This window comes from Sceloporus occidentalis, unplaced genomic scaffold (assembly GCF_023333645.1).
Source record: "Sceloporus occidentalis isolate IW3139 unplaced genomic scaffold, rSceOcc1.0.p SCAF_1, whole genome shotgun sequence".
Taxonomy (NCBI): Eukaryota; Metazoa; Chordata; class Lepidosauria; order Squamata; family Phrynosomatidae; genus Sceloporus; species Sceloporus occidentalis.
In genome coordinates, this window is record NW_028316981.1 from 289400514 (window position 1) to 289414306 (window position 13793).

At 42.1% G+C, this 13793-nt stretch overlaps 1 pseudogene; it reads right to left on the reverse strand.

The window, feature by feature from the left end:
* Window positions 1-12793: 12793 nt before the first annotated feature.
* On the reverse strand, window positions 12794-12850 carry LOC149324054 (U6 spliceosomal RNA; annotated as a pseudogene).
* Window positions 12851-13793: the final 943 nt, after the last annotated feature.

The window sequence follows — 13793 nt, forward strand, 5'->3', positions numbered from 1 at the left end:
TCCCCATGGGAAGTTGCATTTTGAATGGAATCCACACCCTACTGTAAAATATGCTGCTTTACATAGAACATTAACTGCAGTGTGAGTTCTCTGAAGTGTCTCGTCTACTTGTTTTCATGCAATAGCATAGATCCTATCCAAGGTTCCCACCACTCTTTCCAAGCATGGTTAAAAGTTGGCTTATGTATCACAAAAAGAATGTCTGGGATTTGTTTAGTTTCACTCTGACTTGGATTCAATTTTTCCCCCAGTTCTACACAGTGTGCAGAATTAAAGTTCTTCTGCTATCTGGTGGTTGGAATGAGAAATGTGAAACTGCAAGCCAGTTGTTGGAGACACTTTTTACCATGTTATCTGAATTTGATCCCCCCCCCCCCACACACACACACCACATCTTCAAACATCAGAAACAGATACTATCCAACAATTTCAGCTTATATACCACCTTCCCTGTAAGGCTTAGATTGATAATATGACATTGTAAATATAATCACACATGCTAGGAGAGGCTGCAGTAGTTTGCTTTTGCCTGAGCCTAAGAGAAGGGCAAGATTCTGCCCCTTCCTCTCTGCTCCCCCTGCTTAGTTAATTGACTGCAAACTACTTTTGCACTTTGAACTCAGTTTGCAGCAACTGAAGTTAGCTTAGGTCAAAGAGGGAAATTGGAAGGAGGAGAGAGAAAGTGGGACATTTTAAAACCAGCTCAAAAAGTGGGGTGAGTGAGGGTTTTAATTGGGACTGTCCCTGCCAAATCAGGACAATTGATTTTGTTTTTATTACTTGTTTATTTTATTTATATGTCACCTTTCTTCTGGAAAGGGACCCAAGGCAGCTCATACATAAAATCAATTTTAAAACTTTACAATAAAAATTTAAGAAGAATTCAAATCATCTTGCTAAAACAATACAAAATTGTATAAAAAATAAAAAAGTTTTAAAAAGACATATAAAAAACTCCCCGAAAGGGTATCTAACTGGAGACAAAGCGTGACTGACCATTTGATGAGAAAGTAAGAAGAGCACTTTTCTTTGGAAGAAGGATGCATTGCAACATTTTATTGTAGATCCCATTTGTAGGGACAATACTACTAGCTATGTTACAGGGTTGGTCTAAATACCTTAAAGGCACCAGATTGTGTCTGATTTCGGAAGATATTTGGGATCAGCCCTGGTTAGTACTTGGATGGGAGACTGCCAATGAATACCAGGTTCTGTAGGCTACATTTCAAAGGAAGGAACTGCAAAACCACCTCTGAGTGTTCCCTGCCTAAGAAAACCCTATGAAATTCATGGGGTCACCGGATGACTTGAAGGTGCATACACATGCGTGCACACACACACCTTACAGCGTTACTATTCTGGCAACAGTAATAATGTGTATCTATATAGGGTGTATGGCGGGTTACACACTGCCACAAAAGTACGCGCGTAGCGCGTACTAGGGTTAGGGAAGTGCGGTGCTTCTGCACCTCCCTAACCCTAATACGCGCTCTGCACGTAAAAAATGACGGTGGCCATTCCAGACGGCCGCCGCCATGAGGACGTCACGGCCGTGCCGCCTCTATATGGGGCGGTGCGGACGTGACATCCTCGCTCCATGCCAGGGCGCCTAGTGCGCCCTTAGCACGGACCAGGAAGGAGCTCCGTTTCGGAGCTCCTTCCTGGTTTGCGGCGCCGCTTTGTGTCGCTGGGCGCAGCCTTCAGACAGCTGCGCCCAGCGAAGCAAGGGAGAAAGGGGCCAAGCGGCCCCTTTCTCCCCCTCCCTGCCGCCGCGGGGTGTCCTTGGGGCTTGAAGCCCCAATTACATCCCTTTTCAGGCTGCGGGGAAGCGGCGTTTTGCCGCTTCCCCGCAGGCTGAAAAACGGTGGATCGGGGCCTCAGCGGCTGCCGTTCTGGCAGCTGAGGCCCCGATACACCGGGGAAAGGGGCGGGTGCAGCCCGCCCCAAATAGGCGGTCTGTAACCCGCCTATGTGTCTTTTAATGATCTATATCTTAACCCAGTTTTAATTTTTTTCTGATTGTTTAATTGCATTTTAACTTTGCATCTTGTGGATGGTTGACAATATGTTTTTAAATTGTTGTCCTCTTGTGTACCACTGGAAATAGCGGAGCTCACCCCTCCATGGATATTCGAGGGTGTGGATCACAGAGCCACAAGTTAGGAGGGGCGACTGTAGTTGGAAGCTTTTCTTCCCTCAGAACGGTCTCTTTAACCATTCATCCTCCCAATGGCCCCAGTTCTTATCCTAGTCCATTCACTTAATAAGTGACTCAGATATAGGCTCCTAGTATCCTTTACTATTAAGTGTTTTAATGTTCTTGATAGCGTTCTTTTGATGTTGTTATTTATAAATTACTTCAAGCCATTTATTTGTAAACAAGGATACATTTACCAACTGATTACTTCAAACCAAACATTACTGTGATGACTCTCATGTTAAATACCCCATAAGCTCTGGGCAGTTGTAAGAGGGACCACAGCTCCTCAGCAGAGTAACTCCAACAGACAAGACAGACCTTCTTTGTATTTGGACACCAATCTGACAATAACAAGGGGCAGCTCCAAGCAGAGTGCATTACAGTAGTCCAAATAGGATGTAAAGACATGTGTTACCTTAGCCAGATCTCACAGGTTAATAAACAGTCTCAGCTGGCACACTAGTTTTAGCTGTACAAATGCACTCCTGGCCGCTACTGAAATCTGGGCATCCAGCTCAGAGTTGAGTCCAGGTTCACACTCAAGGTGTAAACCTGATATTTCAAGGGGAATGTAACCCTGTCCAGCATACGCAAAATCCCTATTCCCTGATCTACCTTCTGACTGACCAGGAGCACCTCTGTCTTGTCTGGATCAAGTTTCAATTTGTTTCCCCTCATCCAGCCCATTACTGACATCAGACATTGGTTCAGTACATCTGGAATCAGATGGAAAGGAGAAATAGAGCTGGGTGTCATTTGCATACTGGTGACACTGCACCCCAAAACACTGGATGATCTCTCTCAGTGATTTCATGTAGATGTTAAATAACATGGAGGACAAAACAGAACCATGTGGGACCCCATAAGCCAGTGTCCAAGGAGTTGAACAGGAGTACCCCAGCACCACCTTCTGGGTTTGTCCCTCCAAGAATCAGTGACGACAAGTCCCATTCCAGAGAAGTGGTTCAGAAGGATACCATGGTCGATGATATTGAAAATGACTGAGAGATCCAGCAGAACCACAGGGACATACTCCCCCTGTCCAGTTCCCTGAATAGGTCATCCACCAAGGTGACCAAATCTGTCTCCATTACATAGCCAGGTCTGAAGCCAGATTGAAATGGATCTAGATAATCCATCTTGTCCAGAAACCCTTGGAGCTGGGAGACTACCATGGTATTGTGGTATGGTTGTGATCCACACCATCCCATTTCCAGCATTTATTTATTTAAATTTTATCCCACATTATCCCAGTATATGACCCAAGTGCCTCAGAACATAGGGTTAAAACAAAATACAACTAAAACCCAATCATAACAGTACCCCCCCCCCCCACACACAACATTATTAAAACACCTATCCAATTAAAATAAGCACCAATTTAATCATCTCAGACTGGATGATTTCTGCAGTGTGTTCGGGAAGTTCCAAAAGTAAAAAGGTGTCATTTTTGTCTCCTTAATGCTAGTTTTATTTTCACCTTATTTCTGTTTTGCAGAAATGTTGTGTGAAAAACCTCCTGCATTTGCAGGTTTTTTTTCCTACTTTAAATCTACCCGTTTCTGAGCTGGATTCCTCTAGTGTGATAAGGGCCGATGAAAGTTTATGCTGCAACTTCTTTTGCACAGTTAGTTTTAAAGATACTACAAGACACCCTTGCAAACTGATATTCCATACTAACTTGGCTATTTCTCTGAATTCTACCTTCACAGTGGTTCATAGGTCATAACCATCACTTGCTTAAGAGTATTTCAATTGTCTGCAATACCTGGTAACAGATGACAGATGCAGTCTAATAAACTTTGACAGGAACCATGGTGAATTTTCCCTGGGCCCATGGTCGTAGATTGTCATTTACTAGTCTGTAGCCAAGGTGGTATAGTGATCTGAGTGTTGGACTAGAACCATGGGAGACTAGAGTTCACATCCTTGCTAGGCCATGGAATCTCACTGAGTGACCTTGGGCAAGTTACTCTCTCCCAGCCTCAGATGAAGGTAAGGGCAAACCCTTTCTGAACAAATTTTGCCACAAACAAACAAACAAACAAACAAAAACCCCTCTGACAGGTTTGCCTTAGGGTTGCCATGAGTCAGAAATGGCTTGAGAGCATGTAACCACACCATTGAAGTTTCTGTTTCTGGTAAAATTAAAAGAGAAAGTGGGAATATGGAGATGCATTCAGAAAAACTCTCACTGTTATTGGTGGCACTGCAGATTCTGTTCATATCACTTAGTCTTAGGATCCTGTGCCACAATAAAATGCCACAATACTGGCATTTTAAAGAAAGCTTTAAGGGTGTGACTCTAGGAGGTCACAGAAATGGTGCTTCAGCTTCTCCTTGCACGTTATGTTGATAGCATCTTCCAACACAACCACAAGAAAGGAACACATCTGTTCCCTTGTCTTGACGTGTTTTATCTTCAAGCATCTTAAAAGCTTTCACTTCCTTCAGCAGATGCCCGGGATCAGCTGCACCTGAAACTTATTAAGAGGATAGTCAGAGAAGCTCTTGTTTAAAAGAGGCTGAGGAAATCCTCATTATTTATCACTTCCTCCTCCAGGATATTACTACTGTTTTGAAGAACAACTGTTATATAGATTTTTTTGGGGGAAAACAACCCACATGTACAGCATGTCAATGGGCTTGTTTCTTAAGAAGGAAACAAGTAGTTGTTTATAAAACAAACTTTGCTCTCCAAAGAAGTAGATCTCAGTAGTAGGAAAAGAAGATCCAGCTGCTGAAACTATGTTCCACCTTCTGGTGTAAGGAACTAACTACCTGAGGTGGAAACAGTGGCATATGAGACCTATGAGCTTGAGCTGGAAACAGTGGCATTATGTTGTCCAGACAGAAGACTTTACAAATGGCAGGACACCTGCAGTCCAGATGTCAGCTTAGATAGATTCCTTGGACACAAAACACCACAGTGTTTATTGCACTAAGACTAAAAGAAGCCAGGTTGATCTTTGGTTTCTTGGTAAAGAAGGAGCCATTGTTTTGGAGCCGCACAACAGCAATTGTACTTAGCCTGCAATCTGGGCTATCCTTGTCTTTCTCAGCCTCTATATCCATCTATAGCAGCTTTCACCAACTGGTGTGTTCGAGACAAGCTGTCCTCAGCCATCAGAGTTAATGGTGGTGGAGAATGGGAAATGTAATACAACACATCTGGAGCATTGGGACTTTGGAGATTATCGCACTGCGTTCTGAGAACATTCTCATCACGTGATGAGAACGGAACGCATTTGAGTATACCGCACGTATGTGTTCCAATCGGGTTCTCAGAACGTTTAAATGTGTTCCAAATGTGTTCCAGGAGGGTACAGATATGAATGTGTTCCCAGAGAGCTGAAACGTGATGAGAACGTTCCAACAGAGGTGTGTGCGATATTCTTATCTGTTCTCAAATCCGTTCTCTCATTCCTTCGTCTCCTGATTGGCTGAAAGAATGACAGGCAGGGAGGGAGGCAGGCAGGCGAGCGACTGCAGTGAGGGAAGGTGTGTGTGTGTGAGGGGGGAAAGAAGGAGGGAGGGAAGGGAGGAAAGTTGGGACAAGTGAGAGAAGAGGAAAGAAGGGAAAGAGAGAGAAAGAGAGAGGGAAACAGGGGGGCCAGAGCAGAGAGCAAGAGGGAGAGGGTCTGGCTGCTTCTGCGGGGGCCTCTAGTGTCATGTCCAGCGGGGCTCCTGTGCTGGCAGCCTGCAGGAGGCAAGGATGGCAGGGATGCCCAGGACCTTCTCCTCCTTCCCTCCAGGAAGGAACCCACAAAAGCTCCTCTGTTTGGAGCAACACACAAAAGCAAGCAAACAACTCCCAGAATTCCATAGCAAAGAGCCAGACAAGAATTAAAGCGGGGAGGGAAGCTCACAGGCCCCACCTGGAATATTGTGTCCAGTTCTGGGCACCACAATTCAAAAAGGAGCGTGTCCAAAGGTGGGCGACTAAAATGGTGAAAGGTCTGGAAACCATGCCCTACAAGGAACGACTTAGGGAGCTGGGGATGTTTAGCCTGGAGAAGAGAAGATTAAGAGGTGATATGATAGCCCTGTTTAAATATTTGAAGGGATGTCACATTGATGAGGGAGCAAGCTTGTTTTCTGCTGCTCCAGAGACTAGGACCCGGAGCAATGGATGCAAGCTCCAGGAAAAGAGATCCCACTTCAATATTAGGAGGAACTTCCTGAGAGTAAGGGCTGTTCGACAGTGGAACACACTCTTTCCTCAGAGTGTAGTGGAGTCTCCTTCCTTGGAGGTCTTTAAGCAGAGGCTGGATGGCCATCTGTTGGGGATGCTTTGATTGTGATTTCCTGCATGGCAGAATGGGGTTGGACTGGATGGCCCTTGTGGTCTCTTCCAACTCTATGATTCTATGATTCTATGAAGGCACACATTACATGCGCACACACACAGGAGGCAAAAGGCTGACAAGCAGCCAAAATGGGGAATTGGGATGACAGCAGAGGACTCTTCTTTTCTAACCGGTTTAAAGAGCTGCTATGGCTGCCGGGGCTCTGCCCTTGGCCCAGTCCCCTCCCTGGCAACTTGCTTTTCTTCGGCTTGAAGAGACCTGCATGGAGCTCCTCCTTCTTCCCAACCTTGCAAAGGAGGTTTGGGATGTAACTTGCAAGGCTCATCTCTCCCCATTTCTCTTTCTCCCTGCCTTCCTCCCGATCCCTCCTTCTTCCCTCCCTTCCCTCCCTCCTCCTTTCCCCCCTCTCTCTCACACACACACCCCTTCCCTCACTGCAGTCGCTCGCCTGCCTGCTTCCCTGCCTCCCTGCCTGTCATTCTTTCAGCCAATCAGGAGACGGAGGCGGCCTTGGTGGAATATGTTCTCGGAACGGTTTCAGGAATTGCTGTGCGGTAAAATGCAGTTCTGATCACGTTCTGATCACGTTCTAGTTTACTAATGCAGTAATATCTGTTCCAGGAACGTTCTCATCACGTGATGATAGGAACGTTCTCAGAACGCAGTGCGATAATCTCCTTTCTGTAAATTCCTATCACACAAACCTAGGAATTATCTGTTTAGCACTGCATAGCAATAGCATCACATTTTATTTACCCAGAACAATTCACTCACCCTGGGCATTGGCCCTAATGAAAGCTTCTGTTTTGTACCTACTTTTGTGCTTAAGGATGCCTTAGTAGTTTTTTGCAGAGCTTCAGCTGAAGGATCAATTGTGTGTGTGGGGGGAAAATAACTCCTGCTTTGTGTTCAAAAGGTGCATCTTCACATAAAAATCAAGGAATGAAGTTGGGGAGGGGGGGCTTTTGGAGGCAGAGACTTAACACCAGAGGGAGTCATCTCACTTGTTCACACTTGAATGTATGAAATATTGAAGACAATTTCTATTAAATTAAACTTATGTCTGGCCCATTAAAAAAAAATAGAGCCCTCTCCTTCCAACTGTCATCTTCTGGCCTTCAAGAGAGTGAAAGGACAGGCCCAATAGCATTGGGCCTGAAGAGGAAGAGCCCTCCCCTCCTTCCTTCCAACTGTCATCTTCTGGCCTTAGAGGGAGCAAAAGGATAGGCCCAACGCCATCGGGCATGGCCTTGATTAAGAAAAAGAGCCCTCCCTCCAGTCCATCTGCCTTGGTCCAGGCCTCAGAGGGAGAGAAGAATGCTGGACCTGATCCCCTCCCTCCCCACCATTCCCTCTTCCTTTAGTGTCATGTCTTTTTAGATTGTAAGCCTGAGGAGAGGGAACCGTGTATTATCCCCTCTGTTGTAAGCCGCCCGGATTCCCAGTGATCAGGCGGCATATAAATAAATCCTATTATTATTATTATTATTATTATTATTATTATTATTATTATTATCTCGCTAGAACAGTCCAACAATTATTGTGACTTGCCAAAATTGTCTCCTACCCTGATCCTCTAGCAGTTTAATCTTAAAGGAGTAGAAATGGATACCGCTTGAATCTGAAAACATTAAAAAAGAGCTGCCATATAGCATTTGTACTATCATAGTTGAAAACACTTTTAGCAGTATGTACAATGGAGAGAGAGACCTTTAGAATAATCTTTTGATTAAGAATGCAGCCAGATATTCAAAGTAGTATTAATGCTTCATTCATGACAAAAGGAGTATTCAAGGGTACTTGGCTAGGCTGGGTTAGTGTTAGACTTTAGACAGCAGTTAGGTTGGTGAAGTTGCTTCAGACTACTAGATCATCTTTCCTGCCAGAGCTTTGACTGGCCATTTCAATGGTACTTGCCTAGGTTAATTGGCTGAATAATGTAATGAGAGTTGGATAGGTATTTCCATGGGCTCCTTCAGTTCTTTGGCAATGTTCCTGTTAACAAAATGTATACATGATATGGGTCCATACTTCTATGAAAAAGAGTCAGCATGGTGCAGTGGTTTGAGCATTGGACTATGACTCTAGAGATCAGAGATTGATTTCCCACTCAGCTGTGGAAACCCACTGGGGGACCTTGGAAAAGTCACATATTCTCGGCCACAGAAAGTCTTCAGATAAGTTCATTTTAGGCCAGGTCATGATAAGCTGGAAATGACTTGAAGGCACACATAAACAACAAACATTCTATGACTCCTACAGCATTCCATAGTCTTAGCAATGTTCTCAGCAGCTTCTGAAGTGATACTTGCCTGAACAAGAATGGATTCTTGAGCCATTGTGTCAGGGCAATGTCTAATATTGTATACTTCAGTTACAGAGGAATAATATATCTGAAGTTCCTCTGAAACACCATAGCATGCAGTATTGTGTCCAGGTGACTTGTATTGCTACTGCTCAGTCTGCTATCCAAGCATCATGTGTTCTTGGGCATGTGTGAGGTCCTTGCTCTCCCCTCTTTCTAGTTAAGACTAGATGATACTTCAAACAGATGACAATCACAGATAGATGACTGTCCTTTGACATGGTGACTATTCTTCTATTTAAAATACCTATACAACAGTGTCTATCTATCAAAGTGAGATAGATAGCTCTGTTTGGGAGGATCTTGGGGCAATTGCCCAGTGGCCTCTCATTCACATAAGTGCCCTCTTCATACTTATCTGTAAATAAGGGTGCATAGGAGCTGTGATTCAGATTTTCCATGATAGTGTTTAATATACAGTAGTTTCACTCACTGGCTGCTTGAAGATCCCATGTCAGAGACACAGTGAACAAGCACTGGGTTTAAATCTGAACTTTAAAGTACCCTTTGAAGTAACTTTATGCCCCAAGAGTGCATTGGACAGCTCATTTAAAATCAGAGCTAAATCCAGTAAAATTAGATTTCACTGGAGCCACAATACACCACTAGTGTCACTGCAGAGCATCAGGGAAATTAAAATGGGGGTTCTCAAATCTAGATGCCTAAGGAAGGTGGAGAGTTTATCATAGAGAGCTTAGTGGGGCTCTGGCAGCTGATGTAAGATGCCAGGTGTCAGAGCCAGGCCTGGTTAAGTAGAAAGAGCATTGGGTTTATCAGCAAAAGCCTGTATTGCAGTGAAAGGTAAAGAGAGGTTACTTATCTTGTTAATCAAAAAGTTCAGTCCGTATCTCAAAAGTTGGGATTGAACAACCCAAACTTCTAACTGGTACATTATCTTTTTATTGCTCACACAACAGAGAAATAAACACATATTTCTATGCATTTAATAGCGTGCTTTGATTATTCTTTATATTATTATTTTTTAAATTGCAGTTGCTTTTTTAATGTTTGAGGTCATTCATAGCTGTATACCCGAAAAAGAAGCAGGAGCAAAAAGGAAAATAAAAAGCTCCCCCACAAAGCACTAGGCTGAACAAAGACAAAACTGGATAATATGCATCTGTGCTATTCAGTTTAGTAGAGCCTATGTCAAACAAATTACAACATTTGATCTGCTTGCTTTTGAATGCTTTAATTGGAGGTATTTTAAATATAACAGTCGCTGTTCAGAATATTGGATTTTATTGTTGGTTTCTCTATAATAGTTGTTTGTTTGTATAGCTTTTAGTGGACTAAATCCAATTGTTCCGTCTAACGAAGAATAAGACCCATTGAATTACTGGAAACATTAGGAACACTTTAGTAAATCTCATTGACTCTGGTTAGGGCTAAGATTTGATTTAGCCCATAATATTTAGCAGACATTTGTAATTTATTATTTTAGGTATTTACAATTCCTGCTTAACAATACATTTTATGTACATTGCTAGGCACCCTGGACTTTTATGAGGAAGTCTTGAATATTAATCAAATGATCATCATTATGGTAATATGGATTACATGCACTGGTGCATACTCACACTCAACTCAGTACTACTTTTTCAGATGACTGTTTAGTTGTGTTTGTATATTTGAAAGCACTTCTATGTTGCATTTTAATGAGAAATTACCTAGTTGCACTTTTAGATACAAGATGTGAACCTAAACACAGTAAACAATTGAAATTTGCACTTCTCCAAATTACGCAATGATATTCTCCATTTTTTTTTAAAAAATCACATACTAAATATTTATTAGTAAAATGGGTATACAAATCCATATATCTGTTGAAATAATTTAAATTGTCTTACATCTTGGAAATTGCTTGCAAAAATATATGTATTAGACAAAAGCATACATCTTACAAAAATGTCAGAGAAATGTAAACAATTTTTCGTTCAAACTTTGGATATTTTAGAGTTTGTGATAAATGGAGCTTAAGGATGACCTTGGAAAAAACTGAAAAATGAGATAGAAATGAAAAACCAGCAGATTCATCCATTGTTTCTCTAATGGTCAAATCATGATGTTGGACAAACAAATCTCAATGCACATGTAGACTTGTAGACACATTAATATATTATATTAATTTAGTTTCAATTTTTTTCAACTGACAATATAAGGTGTGACATAAAAATAACTATCATCTAATTTTAAAATGTATATGGTTTGTAATTTTTGTTATGTCTGTCAGAATTAAGGATCCATAGATCCTATGCTGAACTCCAGATGCATTTTGAAGCTTACAAGAAGCACAGCACAGAGCTGCTTACTAAGGAGAAAGAGTTAAATGCCAAACTGGGCCATTTTATGGCGTAGTCAGTAGGACTTTGCCACCTACTAAGCTTTGCTACTAACAGGGTGTTGTTGTTGTTGTTATCTATAATCTTTAAAAGATAAAAATAAAGCAAGCTTTAATTTTTCTAATCCTTAAAAAAATATTAAGGATCCTTAGAGAACAAATATGGTAAGCTCTTATTTTATATGTCGACTACAGCTCTCATTTTATTTGCAAAAGACTGGAAGAAGAAGGAATGTCCTGATAGCAAAGAGTGGCCAGATGAGCCAGTAGACGATATTGAAATAGATAATCTTACATGCTTATTGAGAGGTGAGTTTTGGGAGAGGCAAAAGTCTGACTGGGATCCACTGCTAAAATACCTGCAAAACAAAGGAGAGAAAATAAGTTATATGAAGGTACTATAATTTGTATTGAGATATAGGTATCGATGCCATTTTTTTTTTAAAAAAAGGACAGTTAGGATGGACAACAAGGTGATTTTCATTCTATTGAGTAAAATGGATGGGGTAATTAAAAACTGAAAGTATTAGAGTCAATCAAGTCTTTGAAGAAGCAGTAATTGGTTGCAATCTTCAGGAAGTTACTATTCTTAATATGTTTGCATTTGTATATTTTTTGTTGGAGGGGTTGTGGGAAGTTTCAGGTATATCCGTAATATTGTATGTCATTTTTTGTTTGTTTTTTATTATATTAATAAAGTTTAATTAAAAAAGAATTAAAAATATGAGAAATGTACAATCAAAAATAAAGTTGACCTTTTGACATTATGTAGACCTTACATTAAACAATTGTTTCTTAATTTTAAAAACAGTGTCAGTTTATGGAGAAATTATGTGCTCATAGATAAATGTAGCATTAGTTAAGAGTTAGATATGAGCCACTAGATGGCACTTACCCTGAAAAGTTAAGCCAGTGAAAAAACATGAGAAATCTATTTTGTCATTTGCCTTATAACATTAATGTCTATTAAAGTGCAGTGAAGTCTAAAGAAGGCACTGTCATGGGTAATCCAGACAGTACAAATTCTTCTCTGCTCCTGAAACATGTTTTCTTTTCACTCTTTCTACCATTTCAATATTGCTTTCTAATTTTTCACTACACAAAGAGAGACATTCCACAAGGACTGCAGTTTCCAGGGTTTGTTCATAAAAGTTCTTGTGCATGCATATTTAATTTTGTACATATTTAAATCCATACTTTGGCCCAGTACAGACTGCCCAAAAAGGGCAGACTGCTGGTGCCTTGTTTTGTTCCGCGAGGAAGCTGCAGCGGACAAACAGCATGTCTTCCTCGCAGGGCAAAAAGAACCCGCAAAAAGCAGGTTCTTTTTGTGGTGCGATACTGGCGCCGCAGTGCACTAATAGTGTACTCGTGGCATCAGTATCGCACTGCAACATACGGACCCTAAGCATCTGTCTCATCAAAATGGCAGTGCCCATCTGTACACGGCGCCGCCATTTTGATGTATGGAATATGTGCTAGGGTTGCGGGGCATCTGTAAGCGATGCCCCAAGGCAACCCTAGCACATCATCAAGACATGCCACGAGGCCCATTTGGGCCAAAATCTGTATTGCAGATGCTAATCTTCTCTGTATTGTTCCAATTTTAGTATATGTGCTGCTGAAGCGAGCACATGTATTGCATTTTGAACTTTTGTAAATGGATATAAATGCACAGTAGCTCGAGTACATATAGAATAGGGATGGGAAAAACTGTTTATTTTGCTCCTACAACCTGATTTTTTATAAATAAAAAATGATGCTATGTAGTTATGAGGCTTAGGGGCTGTACATATGAGCCAAAAAGCCTGTGCCCCCACCAGCCTGGAATCATCCTGTTGAGATGATGCAGAGCAACAGCCCTGGGCCAGGGATGGGCAGACCAGATATCATTTTGGTGGATCCGACCAGACGCCAGCCCAACCAGCCCTTAGCCTGGTCTAGAAAACCTAGCTATTTGCAGCAGTGCTTCCCTAAAACTTTAGCTGGTAGACCAAATGGCCATGTGCCTCTACCCTGCTGCCATTGTCATCATTCTACTACTACTACTACTACTACTACTACTACTAATAATAATAATAATAAAGTTTTATTTATATACCGCCCTTCCAGCGATCAGGGCGGTGTACAACAGCTAATGCAATAAAATACTAATACATATATCAATAACAATATTAAAATAAACATTGAACACATCATCGACTTTAAAACCCCAACAGCCAGCTGCCATCGCTGTCGAAGGGTAGGGGGAGACTAGCTGGGATCTATTTCAGGGAACGCCAACCTGAACAGGAAGGTTTTTAGCTCCCTCCTGAACTGGGCCAGGGAGGTGGCTGAGTGGAGCTCTAAGGGCAGCGTATTCCAGAGGGTCGGGGCGACGATGGTATATGACCTCCTTGTTCTGGAGGCCAGTCTAGCCCCTGGGACCCTCAAAAGTTGCTGCCCAGATGTTCTGAGGGTGCGGGGCGGAATGTATGGGGAGAGGCGGTCCTCCAGGTATCCTGGGCCCAAGCCATGTAGGGCTTTATAGGTTATCACCAACACCTTGTATTGTGCCCGGAAGCGGATGGGCAGCCA